This window comes from Pan paniscus, chromosome 5, assembly GCF_029289425.2.
Source record: "Pan paniscus chromosome 5, NHGRI_mPanPan1-v2.0_pri, whole genome shotgun sequence".
Taxonomy (NCBI): domain Eukaryota; kingdom Metazoa; phylum Chordata; class Mammalia; order Primates; family Hominidae; genus Pan; species Pan paniscus.
This window is the reverse complement of record NC_073254.2, coordinates 9,173,099-9,190,235: the sequence shown is the minus strand read 5'-3', so window position 1 is coordinate 9,190,235 and position 17,137 is coordinate 9,173,099.

Genomic DNA, 17,137 nt, shown 5'->3' with positions numbered 1-17,137 from the left:
CATGTTTATACAGATAGCATTGTAGATATTTCCACGTTTATACTGAAAGTGGTGTAGATATTTCCAACTTTATACAGACAGCTGTGTAGGTATTTCCACGTTCATAGAGATAGCAGTGTAGTTATTTCCATGATTATAGAGACAGTGGTGTAGATATTTCCACGTTTACAGAGATAGCGGTGTAGATATTTCCATGTTTATAGAGACAGCGATGTAGTTATTTCCATGTTTATGCAGATTGCTTTGAAGATATTACCATGTTTATAGAAGCAGCGGTGTGGATATTTCCATGTTAATACGGATAGGGTTGTGGAGATTTCCGTGTGTATACAGGTATCGGTGTAGATATTCCAATGTTTCTACAGCTATCGGTGTAGATATTTCCATGATTATAGAGATAGCGGTGTAGGTGTTTCCAACTTTATACAGATAGCGATATAGATATTTCCGTGTTTATATAGATAGCGGTGAAAATATTTCCATGTTTATACAGGTAGCTGTGTAGATATTTCTATGTTTATAGGGATAGTGGTGAAGATATTTCCATGTTTATATGGATAGCGGTGTTGATATTTCAAAGTTTATAGAGATGGCGGTGTAGATACTTGCATGTTTATAGGGATAGCAGTGTAGATATTTCCATGTTTATACAAATGGCGGTGTAAATATTTCCATGTTTACAGAGATAGTGTTGTAGATATTTCCAGGCTTCTACAGATGGCGGTATAGATATTTCCATGTTTATAGAGATAGCGGTGTAGATATTTCCATGTTTATAGAGAAAGCGGTGTAGATATTTCCATGTTTATAGAGATAGCGGTACAGATATTTCCTTGTTTAAACCCATAGCAGTGTAGATATTTCCATGTTTATACAGATAGCGATGTAGATATTTCCATATTTATACAGAGAGCGGTGTAGATATTTCCATGTTTATACAGATAGTGGTGTAGATATTTCCATGTTTACAGAGATAGCGGTGTTGATATTTCCATGTTTATACAGATAGAGGTGTAGATATTCCCATGTTTATACAGATATCGGAGTAGATATTTCCATGTTTATAGAGATAGTGGTGTTGATGTTTCCATCTTTATACAGATAGCGGTGCAAATATTTCCTTGTTTATAGAGACAGCGGTGAAGATATTTCCATGTTTATTCAGATAGCAGTGTAGATATTTCCATGTTTATAGAGAATGCGGTGTAGACATTTCCATATTAATACACATTGTGGTGTAGATATTTCGAAGTTTATAGTGATAGCGGTGTAGACATTCCATGTTTATACAGATAGCCGTGTAGATATTTACATGCTTATAGAAATAGCGTTGTGGATATTTACATCTTTATACAGATAGCGGTGTAGATATTTCCATGTTTCTACAGATAGCGGTGAAGGTATTTCATGTTTGTTGAGATAGCGGTGTAGATATTTCCAGGTTTATACACATAGCCATGCAGATATTTCCATGTTTACAGTGATAGCATTGTAGATATTTCCATGTATATACAGATAGCGTTGTATATGTTTCCACATTTATACAGATAGAAGTGTAGAAATTTCCATTTTTATAGAGATAGCGGTGTAGGTATTTCCCTGTTTTACAGAGAGCATTGTAGATATTTCCTTGTTTTTACACATAGTGGTGTAGATATTTCCATGTTTATAGAGATAGCGGTGTAGATATTTTCATGTTTATACAAATAGCGGTGTTGATATTCCCATGTTTGTACACATAACCGTGTAGAACTTTCCATGTTTATATATATAGCGGTGTAGATATTTCCATGTTTATAGAGAGAGCGCTGTAGTTATTTCCACGTTAATACAGATAGCGATGTAGATTTTTCCATGTTTTTAGAGATGGCATTGTAGATATTTCCATGTTTATACAGGTATCAGTGTAGAGATTTCGATGTTTATGGAGATAACGGTATAGTTATTTCAGTGTTTATACAGATAACGGTGTAGGTATTTGCATGTTTATACAGATAGCGGTGTAGATATTGCCCTCTTTGTAGAGATAGCAGTGCAGATATATCCTTGTTTATACAGATAGCGTTGTAGATATTTCGATGTTTATAGAGATAGCGGTATAGTGATTTCAATGTTTTTACAGATAACGGTGTAGGTGTTTGCAAGTTTATACAGATAGTGGTGTAGATACTTCCATGTTTATACAGATAGCTGTGTAGACATTTCCATGTTAATAGTGATAGCTGTGTAAATATTTCCCTGTTTTACAGATAGCAGTGTAGATATTTCCACGTTTATAGAGACAGCGGTGTAGATATTTCTATGTTTATACAGATGGCAGAGTAGATATTTCCATGTTTATACAGAGAGCAGTGTAGATATTTCTACGTTTATAGAGATAGCGGTGTAGATATTTTCATGTTTATACAGACAGCGGTGTAGAAATTTCCATGTTTATAGAGATAGCGGTGTACATGTTTACATGTTTATACAGACAGCGGTGTAAATATTTCCATGTTTATACAGATAGTGGTGTAAATATTTTCATGTTTATAGAGATAGCGCTGTAGATAATTCCATGCTAATAGAGATAGCAGTGTAAATATTTCCATGTTTATATAGATAGCCGTGTAATTGTTTACAAATTTATAGAGATAGCGGTGTAGATATTTCCATGTTTATACAGATGGCAGTGTAGATATTTCTATGTTTATACAGATGGCGGTGTAGGTATTTCCATGTTTATACAGATAGGGGTGTAGATATTTCCATGTTTATAGAGATGGCTGTGTAGATATTTCAATGTTTATAGACATAGCGGGGTACATACTTCCATGTTTATAGAGATAGCTGTGTAGATATTTCCTTGTTTATAGAGATGGCGCTGTAGATATTTCCATGTTTGTACAGATGGCGGTGTAGATATTCCCACGTTTATACAGATGGATGTGTAGATATTTCCATGTTTATTGAGATGGCGGTGTAGATATTTCCATGTTTATACAGACAGCGGTGTACATATTTCCATGTTTATACAGATAGCGGTGTAGATATTTCCATGTTTATAGTGATGGCGCTGTAGATATTTCCATGTTTATAGAGATAGCGTTGTAGATATTTCCATGTTTATAGAGATGGCGGTGTAGGTATTTCCTTGTTTATACCGATGGCGGTGGAGATATTTCCATGATTATAAAGATAGCGTTGTAGATATTTCCATGCTTATAGTGATAGCGGTTTAGATATTTCCATGTTTATACAGATGGCAGTGTAGCTATATCCATGTTTTTAAAGATGGCCGTGTGAATATTTCCAAGTTTAAAAAGATAGTGGTGTAGATATTTCCTTATTTATACAGACGGCGGTGTTGATATTTCCATGTATATACAGATGGCGGTGTAGATTTTGCCATGTGTATACAGATGGAGGTGTGGATATTTGCATGTTTATACAGATAGCGCTGTAGATATTTCCATGATTATACAGATGACGGTGTAGATATTTCCATGTTTATACAGATGGCAGTGTAGATATTTCCAAGTTTATAAAGATGCCGGTGTAGGTGTTTCCATGTTTATTCAGATAGCAGTGTATATATTTCCATGTTTATACACATGTCGATGTAGATATTTTGACGTTTATAGAGAGAACGGTGTAGATAATTCCATGTTTTCAGTGATGGCCGTGTAGATGTTCACTTTTTTATACAGATGGCCGTGTAGATATTTCCATGTTTATAAAGATAGTCGTGTAGATATTTCCATATTTATACAGATGGCGGTGTAGATATTTCCATGTTTATACAGATAGCGGTGTTGGTATTTCCATGTTTATAGAGATATCGATGTAGATATTTCCTTGTTTATACAGATAGCGGTGTAGATATTTCCATGTTTATACAGATAGCGGTGTTGATATTTCCATGTTTATACAGATAGCGGTCTGGATATTTCCATCTTTATACAGCTCGCGGTATAGATATTTCCATCTTTATACAGATGTCAGTGTAGATATTTCCCTGTTTATACAGATAGCGGTGTAGATATTTCCATGTTAATACAGATGGCGGTGTTAGTTCCATGTTTATGGAGATGGTGGTGTATATATTTTCATGTTTATAGAAATGGCGGTGTAGATATTTCCGTGTTTATAGAGATTGTGGTGTAGATATCTCCATGGTTATAGAGATAGCTGTGTAGTTATTTCCATGTTTCTGGAGATAGCGGTTTAGATATTTCCATGTTTATACAGACGGCTATGTAGATATTTCCATGTGTATACAGACAAGCAGTGCAGATATTTCCATGTTTATAGAGATGGTGTTGTAGATATTTCCATGTTTATACGGATGACTGTGGAGATATTTGCATGTTTATGCAGACGGCGGTGTAGGAATTTCCATGTTTATAGAGATAACTGCGTAGATATTTCCATGTTTTTGCAGATAGCGGTGTAGATATTTCCATGTTTATAGAGATAGCGGTTTACATATTTCCATATTTATACAGATAGCGGTTAAGTTATATCCATGTTTATACAGATCCCGGTGTAAATATTTCCATGTTTATACAGATGGCGTTGTAGATATTTCCACGTTTATACAGATAGCGGTGTAGATATTTCCATATTTATACAGATAGCGAGGTAGATATTTCCATGTTTACAGAGATAGCGGTGTAGATATTTCCATCTTTGAACAGATTGTGGTGTAGATATTTCCATATTTACACAGATAGCAGTGTAGATATTTTCATGTTTATACAGATGGCTGTGTATATATTTCCATATGTATACCGATGGCAGTGTAGATATTTCCATGTTTATAGAGATGGCGGTGTAGACATTTCCATGTTTTTGTAGATAGCGGTGAAGATATTTCCATGTTTCAACAGATGGTTGTGTAGATATTTCCATGTGTATACAGATAGCGGTGTAGATATTACCATGTTTACACTGATGACGGTGTAGATATTTCGATGTTTATGGAGATAGCAGTGTAGATATTTCCATGTTTGTACAGATAGCGGTGTATATATTTCCATGTTTATACAGATAGCGGTGTAGATATATCCATGTTTATATAGATAGCGGTGTAGATATTTCCATGTTTATTCAGATGGCGGTGTAGATATTTCCATGTTTTTACAGATGTCTGTGTTGATGTTTCCATGTTCATACAGATCGCGGAGTAGATATTTCCATTTTTATACATATGGCAGTGAAGATATTTCCATGTTTATAGAGATGGAGGTGTAGTTATTTCCGTGTTTACAGAGATGGCAGTGTAGCTGCTTCCATGTTTATAGAGATATCAGTGTAGATATTTCCATGTTTATTGAGACAGCATTGTTGATAATTCCTTGTTTATACTGATGGCGGTGTAGATATTTTCATGATAATAAAGATAGCGGTGTAGATATTTGCATGTTTTTGCAGATGGTAGTGTAGATATTTCTATGTTTATGCAGATGGCGATGTAGATATTTCCATGTTTATACCGATAAGGGTGGAGATATTTCATGTTTCCAGAGATGGCGGTGTAGATATTTCAATGTTTATAGAGATAGTGGTGTACAAACTTCCATGTTTATAGAGATAGCGGTGTAGGTATTTCCTTGTTTATACAGATGGCGGTGTAGATATTTCCATGTTTATAACGAAAGCAGTGTAGATATTTGCATGTTTATACAGATGGCGCTGTAGATATTTCCAAGTTTATACAGATGGCGGTGTAGATATTCCCATGTTTATACAGATGGAGCTGTATATATTTCCATGGTTATTCAGATGGCTGTGTACATATTTCCATGTTTACACAGATAGCCGTGTAGATATTTCCATGTTTATACAGGTGGCGCTGTATATATTTCCATGTTTATACATTTAGCGGTGTAGATATTTCCATGTTTATACAGATGGCGGTGTAGATATTTCCATGTTTATACAGATAGCGGTGTAGATATTTCCATGTTTATAGTGATGGTGGTGTAGATATTTCCATGGTTATAGAGATAGCGGTGTAGAAGTTTCCATGTTTATAGAGATGGCGGTGTAGATATTTCCTTGTTTATACAGATGGCAGTGTAGATATTATTATGTTTATAAAGATAGCGTTGTAGATATTTCCATGTTTACAGTGATAACGCTGTAGATATTTCCATGTTTATACAGATGGCAGTGTAGCTATTTCCATGATTTTACAGATGGCGGTGTGAATATTTCCGAGTATATAAAGATAGTGGTGTAGATATTTCCATGTTTACAGAGATAGCGTTGTGGATATTTCCATGTTTACACAGATAGCGTTGTAGATATTTCCCAGTTTATACAGATAGCCGTGTAGATAATTCCAAGTTTACACAGATAGCTGTGTAGATATTTCCACGTTTACACAGATAGCGTTGTAGATATTTCCATTTTTATACTGATAGCGGTGTAGATATTTCCATCTTTGCACAGATTGCGGTGTAGATATTTCCATGTTTACACAGACAGCGGTGTAGATATTTCCATCTTTGCTCAGATTGCAGTGTAGGTATTTCCATGTTTGTTCAGGTAGCAGTGTAGATATTTCCATGTTTACACAGATAGCTCTGTAGATACTTCCATGTTTACACAAATAGCTTTGTAAGTATTTCCATGCTTATAGAGATAGCGGTTTAGATATTTCCATGTTTATACAGATGGCAGTGGAGACATTTCCATGTTTATAGAGATAGCGGTGAAGATATTTCCATATTTATACAGATAGTGGTGTAGATATTTCCATGTTTATACATATAGCGGTGTAGATATTTCCATGTTTATACAGATAGTGGTGTAGATATATCCATGTGTATACAGATGGTCACACAGATATTTCAATGTTTATGGAGATGGTGGTGTAGATTTTTCCATGTTTATACAGATGGCGGTGTAGATATTTCCATGTTTATACCGTTTGCGGTGTATATATTTCCATGTTTATACAGATCCGGTGTAGATATTTCCATGTTTATACTGATAACGGTGTAGATATTTCCATGTTTGTAGAGATAGAGGTGTAGATATTTCCATGTTTGTAGAGATAGCGGTGTAGATATTTCCATGTTTATACTGATGGCGGTGTAGAGATTTCCATGTTTATATTGATAGCAGTGTAGATATTTCCATGTTTTACAGATAGCGGTGTATATATTTCCTTGTTTACACAGATAGTGGTGTAGATATTTCCATCTTTGCACAGATTGCAGTGTAGATATTTCCATGTTTATTCAGATAGCGGTTTAGATATTTCCATGTTTACACAGATAGCTCTGTAGATATTTCCATGTTTACACAGAGATCGTTGTAAATATTTCCATGTTTATAGAGATAGTGTTTTGGATATTTCCATGTTTATATAGATAGCAGTGTAGACATTTCCATGTTTATAGAGATAGTGGTGTAGATATTTCAATATTTATACAGATATTGTTGTAAATATTTCTATGTTTATTCAGATGGCGGTGTACATATGTCCAGGTTTATACAGATGGCGGTGTAGATATTTCCATGTTTAAACACATAGCGGTGCGGATATCTCCCTGTTTATACAGATCGTGGTGTAGAAATTTCCACGTTTATACAGATTGCGGTGTAGATAATTCCATGTTTATAAAGTTAGCGGTGTAGATATTTCCACATTTATACAGATCGTGGTGTAGATACTAACATCTTTCCACAGATGGCAGTGTAGGTATTTCCATGTTTATAGAGATATGGGTGTAGATATTTTCATGTTTATGCAGATAGTGGTGAATATATTTCCATGTTTATACAGATCGCAGTGTATATATTTCCATCTTTCTACATATGGCAGTGTAGATATTTCCATGTTCATACAAATGGCGGTGTAGGTATTTCCATGTTTATTCAGATGGCGGTGTAGATATTTCCATGTTTATGCAGATGGCGGTGTAGATATTTCCATGTTTATAGAGATGGTGGTGTACATATTTCTATTTTTATAGAGATAGCTGTGTAGGTATTTCCATGTTTATAGAGATGGCTTTGTAAGTTTTTCCATGTTTATAGAGATAGCGGTGTAGATATTTCCGTGTTTATACAGATAGCGGTGTAGATATTTCCATGTTTATAGAGCTCGCGGTGTAGATAGTTCCATGTTTATGGAAATGGCTGTGTAGATATTTTCATGTTTATAGAGATGACGGTATAAATATTTTCATGTTTATAGAGATAGCGGTGTAGATACTTCCAAGTTTATACAAAAGCGGTGTAGATATTTCCACGTTTATAGAGATAGCGGTGTAGATATTTCCATGTTTATAGAGATAGCGGTGTAGGTATTTCCATGTTTATAATGATATCGGTGCCGATATTTACATGTTTATGCAGATAGCGGTGTAGATATTTAAATGTTTATACAGATGGCAGTGAAGATATTTCCATGTTTATAGAGATACTGGTGTAGATATTTCCATGTTTATACAGATGACTGTGTAGGCATTTCCATGTTTGTACAGATGTCGGTGTAGATATTTTCAGGTTTATAGAGTTAGCGATGTAGATATTTCCATGTTTATTCACATAGCGGTGTAGATATTTCCATGTTTACCGAGATAGCAGTGTAGATATTTCCATATTTACACAGATAGCTGTGTAGATATTTCCATGTTTATACAGATGGCGGTGTAGATAGTTCCATGTTTATGAAGATGGCGCTGTAGATATTTTCATGTTTATGGAGGTGGCGGTGTAGGTATTTCCATGTTTATAGAGATAGCTTTGTAGATATTTCCATGTTTATACAGACGGCTGTGTAGATATTTCCATGTTTATACTTATGGCAGTGTAGATATTTCCATGTTTACACAGATGGAGTTGTAGATATTTCCATGTTTGTAAAGATGACTGTGAAGATATTTCCATGTTTTCACAGTTGGCGGTGTAGATATTTCCATGTTTATACAGATAGCGTTGTGGCTATTTCCATGTTTATACAGATAGCAGTGTAGATATTTCCATGTTTATGGAGATGGCTGTGTCGATATTGCCATGTTTGTGCAGATTGCAGTTTATATATTTCCATTTTTATACAGATAGTGTTGTAGATATTTCCATGATTATACAGTCGACTGTGTAGGTATTTCCATGTTTATACAGATGGTGGTGTAGATATTTCCATGTTTATAAATACAGCCATGTAGATATTTCCACGTATATACAGATAGCGGTGTAGATATTTCCATGTTTATACAGATAGCGGTGTAGACAATTCCATGTGTATAGAGATAGCGGTGTAGTTATTTTCATATTTATACAGATAGCTGTTTAGATATTTCCATGATTATACAGTCGACTGTGTAGGTATTTCCATGTTTATACAGATTCCGGTGTAGGTATTTCCATGTTTATATAGATAGCGGTGTAGATATTTCCATGTTTATACAGATGGCAGTGTAGATATTTCCATGTTTATACAGATGGAGGTGTAGATATTTCCATGTTTATACAGATGATTGTGTAGCTATTTCCATGTTTTTACAGGTGGCGGTGTTGATATTTCCATGTTTATGCAGATAGTGGTGTGGCTCTTTCCATGCTTATACAGATAGCGGTGTAGTTATTTCCATGCTTATAGAGATGGCTGTGTAGATATTTCCATGTTTTTAGACATGGCTGTGTAGATATTTCCATGTTTATACAGACGGCAGTGTAGATATTTCCATGTTTATACAGATAGTTTTGTCGATATTTCCACGTTTATACCGATGACTGTGTAGGTATTTCTATGATTATACAGACGGCATTGTAGGCATTTCCATCTTTATAGATATAGCCATGTGTATATTTCCATGTTTATACAGATAGCAGTGTAGACATTTCGATGTTTATAGCGATAGCGGTGTAGATATTTCCATGTTTATGCAGAAAATGGTGTAGATATTGCCATGTTTACAGAGATATCGCAGCAGATATTTCCGTATTTGCACAGATTGCGGTGTAGGTATTTCCATCTTTTCACAGATAGCGGAGTACATATTTCCGTGTTTACACAGACAGCTGTGTAAATATTTCCATGTTTACAGAGATAGTGTTGTAGATATTTCCATTTTTATACAGATAGCGGTGCAGATATTTCCATGTTTATACAGATGGCGGTGTAGGTATTTCCATGTTTATAGAGAGAGCGGTGTAGTTATTTCCATGTTTATACAGATAGCGGTGGAGATATTTCCATGTTTATTCAGATAGCTGTGGAGATATTTCCATGTTTATACAGATAGCGGTGGAGATATTTCCATGTTTATAGAGATAGCGGTGTAGATATTGCAATGTTTATACAGATAGCAGTGTGGATATTTCCATGTTTATACAGAGAGTGGTGTAGATATGTCCGTGTTTATAGAGATGGCTGTGTAGATATTTACATATTTATACAGAGAGCAGTGTAGATATTTCCATGTTTATACAGATAGTGGAGTAGATATTTCCATGTTTATACAGATGACTGTGTAGGTATTTCCATATTTATACAGATGGCGGTGTAGATATTTCCATGTTTATATGGATAGCCATGTGGATAATTCCATGTTTATACAGATAGCTGTGTAGAGATTTCCATGTTTATAGAGATAGCATTATAGATATTTCCATAGTTATACAGATAGCGGTGTAGCTATTTCTATGTTTATACACATAGCGGTGGAGATATTTCCATGTTTATACAGATAGCGGTGGAGATATTTCCATGTTTATACTGATAGCGGTGTAGATATTTCCATGTTTATTCAGATTGCGGTGTAGGTATTTCCATGTTTATTGAGATAGCGGTGTAGATATTTCCAAGTTTGTACAGATGGCTGTGTAGATATTTCCATCTTTATACAGATGGCAGTGTAGATATTACCATTTTTATACACATGGAGGTGTAGATATTTCCATGTTTATACAGAAAGCGGTGTGACTATTTCCATGTTTACATAGATAGATTTGTAGATATTTCCATGTTTATAGAAATGGCTGTGTAGACATTTCCATGTTCTTAGAGATGGCTGTGTGGATATTTCCATGTTTATACAGATGGCTGTGTAGATACTTCCATGTTTATACAGATGGCATTGTAGATATTTCCGTTTTTATACAGATAGTGGTGTAGATATTTCCAATTTTTTATACAGATGACTGTGTATGTATTTCCATGTTTACACAGACGGCGGTGTAGACATTTCCATGTTTATAGAAATAGCCATGTGGGTATTTCCATGTTTATACAGTTAGCGGTGTAGATATTTTGATGTTTACAGAGATAGCGGTGTAGATATTTCTATATTTATACAAATAGCAGTGTACATATCTACATGTTTATACAGATAACAGCGTAGATATTTCCATGTTTATACAGATAGCTGTGTAGATATTTCCATGTTTATACAGATAGCGGTGTAGATATTTCCATGTTTACAGAGATAGCGCTGTAGATATTTCCATATTTGCACAGATTTCCGTGTAGATATTTCCATCTTTACACAGATAGCGGAGTACATATTTCCATGTGTACATAGATATCTGTGTAGATATTTCCGTGTTTACACAGATAGTGTTGAAGATATTTCGATGTGTATACAGATAGCGGTGTAGATATTTCCATGTTTATAAACATAGCGGTGTAGATATTTCCATGTTTATAAAGATAGCGGTGGAGATATTTCCATCTTTATACAGATAGCGATGTAGATATTTCCATGTTTATACAGATAGCGGTGTAGTTATTTCCATGTTTATACAGATAACGGTGTACATATTTCCATGTTTATACAGATCGTGGTGTAGATATTTCCATGTTTATACATATAGTGGTGTAGCTATTTCCATGTTTATACAGATAGCGGTGTAGATATTTCCATGTTTACAGGGATAGCGGTGTATATATTTCCATATTGGCCCAGACTGCGGTGTAGATATTCACATCTTTACACAGATAACGGTGTACATATTTCCATGTTTACAAAGATAGCTGTGTAGATATTTCCATGTTTACACAGATATTGTGGTAGATATTTCCATGTTCATACAGATAACGGTGTAGATATTTCCATGTTTATAAAGATAGCGTTGTAGATATTTCCATGTTTATAGAGATAGCCTTGGAGATATTTCCATGTTTATACAGATTGCGGTGTAGGTATTTCCATGTTTACAGAGATAGCGGTGTAGATATTTCCATGTTTACAAAGGTGGCTGTGTAGATATTTCCATGTGTATAAAGATGGCAGTGAAGATATTTCCATGTGTATACAGATGGCAGTGAAGTTATTTCCATGTTTATACACATGGAGGTGTAGATATTTCCATGTTTATACAGATAGCGGTGTGTCTATTTCCATGTTTATATAGATAGCTTTGTGGATATTTCCATGTTATAGAAATGGCTGTGTAGATATTTCCATGTTCATAGAGATGGCTGTGTAGATATTTCCATGTTTATACAGATGGTTGTGTAGATACTTCCATGTTAATACAGATGGCAGAGTAGATATTTCCATGTTTATACAGATAGAGGTGTAGATATTTCCACGTTTATATGGATGACTGTGTAGGTATTTCCATGTTTTTACAGTTGGCGGTGTAGACATTTCCACGTTAATAGACATTGCCATGTGGATATTTCCATGTTTATACAGATAGCGTTGGAGATATTTCCATGTTTATACAAATAGCGGTGTAGATATTTTCATGTTTATTCAGATTGCGGTGTAGATATTTCCATGTTTATAGAGATAGCGGTGTAGATATTTCCATGTTTGTACAGATGGCTGTGTAGATACTTCCATGTTTATACAGATGGCATTGTAGATATTTCCGTTTTTATACAGATAGTGGAGTAGATATTTCCAACTTTTTATACAGATGACTTTGTAGGTATTTCCATGTTTACACAGACGGCGGTGTAGACATTTCCATGTTTATAGAAATAGCCATGTGGGTATTTCCATGTTTATACAGTTAGCGGTGTAGATATTTTGATGTTTACAGAGATAGCGGTGTAGATATTTCTATATTTCTACAAATAGCAGTGTACATATCTCCATTTTTATACAGATAACAGTGTAGATATTTCCATGTTAATACAGATAGTTGTGTAGATATTTCCATGTTTATACAGATAGCGGTGTAGATATTTCCATGTTTACAGAGATAGCGCTGTAGATATTTCCATATTTGCACAGATTTCCGTGTAGATATTTCCATCTTTACACAGATAGCGGAGTACATATTTCCATGTGTACATAGATGTCTGTGTAGATATTTCCGTGTTTACACAGATAGCGTTGTAGATATTTCCATATGTATACAGATAGCGGTGTAGATATTTCCATGTTTATAAACATAGCGGTGTAGTTATTTCCATCTTTATAAAGATAGCGGTGGAGATATTTCCATCTTTATACAGATGGCGATGTAGATATTTCCATGTTTATACAGATAGCGGTGTAGTTATTTCCATGTTTATACAGATAACGGTGGAGATATTTCCATGTTAATACAGATGGCGGTGTAGATATTTCCATGTTTATTCAGATGGCGGTGTAGATATTTCCATGTTTATACAGATAGCGGTGGAGGTATTTCCATGTTTATACAGATATCGGTGTAGATATTTCCATGTTTATTCAGATAGCGGTGCAGTTATTTCAATGTATATACAGATTGCGGTGTAGATATTTCCAGTTTTATAGAGACAGCTGTGTAGATATTTCCATGTTTAAACAGACGGCTGTGTATTTATTTCCATGTCTATACAAATGGCAGTGTAGATATTTCCATGTTTATACATAGGATAGTGTAGTTATTTCCATGTTTATACAGATAGGGTGTAGATATTTCCATGTTTATACAGAAGACTGTGTAGGTATTTCCATGTTTATACAGATGGCGGTGCAGATATTTCCATCTTTATAGAGATAGCCATGTTGATGTTTCCGTGTTTATACAGATAGCGGTGTAGACATTTCCATGTTTATAGAGATAGCGGTGTAGATATTTCCATATTTATACAGATAGCAGTGTAGATATCTCCACGTTTATACGGATAGCGATTTAGATATTTCCATGTTTATACAGATAGCGGTGTAGATATTTCCATGTTTACATAGATAGCGCTCTAGATATTTCCATATTTGCACAGATTGCGGTGTAGATATTTCCATCTTTACACAGATAGCGGAGTACATGTTTCCATGTTTACCCAGATTCCTGTGTAGATATTTCCATGTTTACACAGATAGTTTTGTAGATATTTCCATGTTTATACAGATAGCAGTGCAGATATTCCTATGTTTATAAACATAGATGTGTAGATATTTCCATGTTTATAGAGACAGCGGTGGAGATATTTCCGTGTATATACAGATAGCGATGTAGACATTTCCATGTTTATACAGATAGCGGTGTAGGTATTTCAATGTTTATACAGATAGCGGTGTAGATATTTCCATGTTTATGCAGATAGCGGTGCAGTTATTTCCAAGATTATAAAGATTGCGGTGTAGGTATTTCCAAGTTTATAGAGATAGCGGTGTACATATTTCCATGTTTATACAGACGGCTGTGTGGATATATCCATGTCTATAGAGATGGCAGTGTAGATATTTCCATGTTTATACAGATGGAGGTGTAGACACTTCCATGTTTATACAGATGACTGAGAAGATATTTTCATGTTTTCACAGATGGCGGTGTAGATATTTCCATGTTTATAAAGAAGGCTTTGTAGATATTTCCATGTTTATACAGATGGCAGTGTCTATATTTCCATGTTTATACAGATAGTCGTGTACATATTTCCATGTTTATACAGATGACTGTGTAGGTATTTCCATGTTTATACAGATGGCGGTGTAGATATTTCCATGTTTATAGAGATAGCCATGTAGATATTTCCACGTTTATACAGATAGCGGTGTAGACTTTTCCATGTTTATAGAGATAGCGGTGTAGATATTTCCTTATTTATACAGTTAGCGGTGTAGATATTTCCATCTTTATACAGATAGCGGTGGGTATATTTCCATGTTTATACAGATGGCGGTGTTGACATTTCCATGTTTATACAGATAGCGGTGTGGCTATTTCCATGTTTATACAGATAGCGGTGTAGATATTTCCATGTTTATAGAGATGGCTGTGTAGATATTTCCATATTATACAGATGGCTGTGTAGATACTTCCATGTTTATGCAGATGGCAGCGTAGATATTTCCATGTTTATACAGATAGCGGTGTAGATATTTCCATGTTTATACAGATGACTGTGTAGTCATATCCATGATTATACAGATGGCAGTTTAGGCATTTTCATGTTTATACACATAGCTATGTGTATAATTCCATGTATATACAGATAGAGATGTAGACATTTCGATTTTTATAGAAATAGCGGTGGAGATATTTCAATGTTTATTCATAGAGCAGTGTAGATATTGCCATGTTTACAGAGATAGCGCTGTAGATATTTCGGTATTTGCTAAGATTGCGGTATAGATATTTCCATCTTACCACAGATAGCGGAGTACATATTTCCATGTTTAAACAGCTGTGTAGATATTTCCATGTATACACAGATAGTGTTGTAGGTATTTCCATGTTTATACAGATAGCGGTGTAGATATTTCTCGGTTTATAAAGATAGCCGTGTAGATATTTCCATGTTTATAGAGATAGCAGTGTAGATATTTCCATGTTTATACAGATAGCGGTGGAGTTATTTCCATATTTATACAGAAAGCGTTGGAGATATTTCCATGTTTATAGAGATTGCGGTGTAGATATTTCCAAGTTTAAACAGATTGCGATGTAGGTAATTCCATGTTTATAGAGATAGCGGTGTAGATATTTCCATGTTTATACAGATGACTGTGTTGATATTTCCATGTGTATTCACATGGCGGTGTAGATATTTCCATGTTTATACAGATAGTGGTGTAGATATTTCCATGTTTATAGGGATGGCTGTGTAGATATTTCCATGTTTACACAGATGGCAGTGTACGTATTTCCATGTTTATACAGATAGTGGTGTGGATATTTCCATGTTTATGCAGATGACTCTGTAGATGTTTCCATTTTTATACAGATTGCGGTGTTGATATTTCCATGTTTATAGAGATAGCCATGTAGATATTTCCATGTTTATACGGCTAGCGGTGTAGACATTTCCATGTTTATAGAAATAGCTGTGTAGTTATTTCCATGTTTATACAGACTGCGGTGTAGGTATTTCCATGTTTATAGAGATAGCGGTGTAGATATTTCCATGTATATGAACATGGAGGTGTAGATATTTCCATGTTTATACAGATGACTGTGAAGGTATTTCCATGTTTTCACAGATTGTGGTGTAGATATTTCCATGTATATACAGCTAGCGGTGTGGTTATTTCCATGTTTATTCAGAGAGCAGTGTAGATATTTCTACGTTTATAGAGATGGCTGTGTAGATATTTCCATGTTTATACAGACCGCAGTGTAGATATTTCCATGTTTATACAGATAGTTGTGTAGATATTTCCATGTTTATACAGATGACTGTGTAGGTATTTCCATTTTTATACAGATGGCGGTGTAGATATTTCCATGTTTTTAGATATAGCTGTGTAGATATTTCCATGTTTATACAGATAGCAGTGTAGACATTACCATGTTTATAGAGATAGCATTGTAGATATTTCCATATTTATACAGATAGCGGTTTAGATATTTCCATGTTTATACTGATAGCGGTGTAGATATTTCCATGTTTATGCAGATAGTGGTGTAGATATTTCCATGTTTATACAGATAGCAGTGTAGACAATTCCATGTATATAGACATAGCGGTGTAGATATTTCCTTATTTATACAGATAGCGGTGTCACTGTTTCCATGTTTATACAGATAGCGGTGTAGATATTTCCATGTTTATACAGATAGCGGTATAGATTTTTCCATGTTTATACAGGTTGCGGTGTATGCATTTCCATGTTTATGTAGATTGCGGTGTAGATATTTCCATGTTTATACAGATGGCTGTGTAGATATTTCCATGTTTATGCAGATGGCTTTGTAGATACTTCCATGTTTATACAGATGGCTGTGCAGGTTTTCCATGGTTATACAGATAGTGGTGTAGATATTT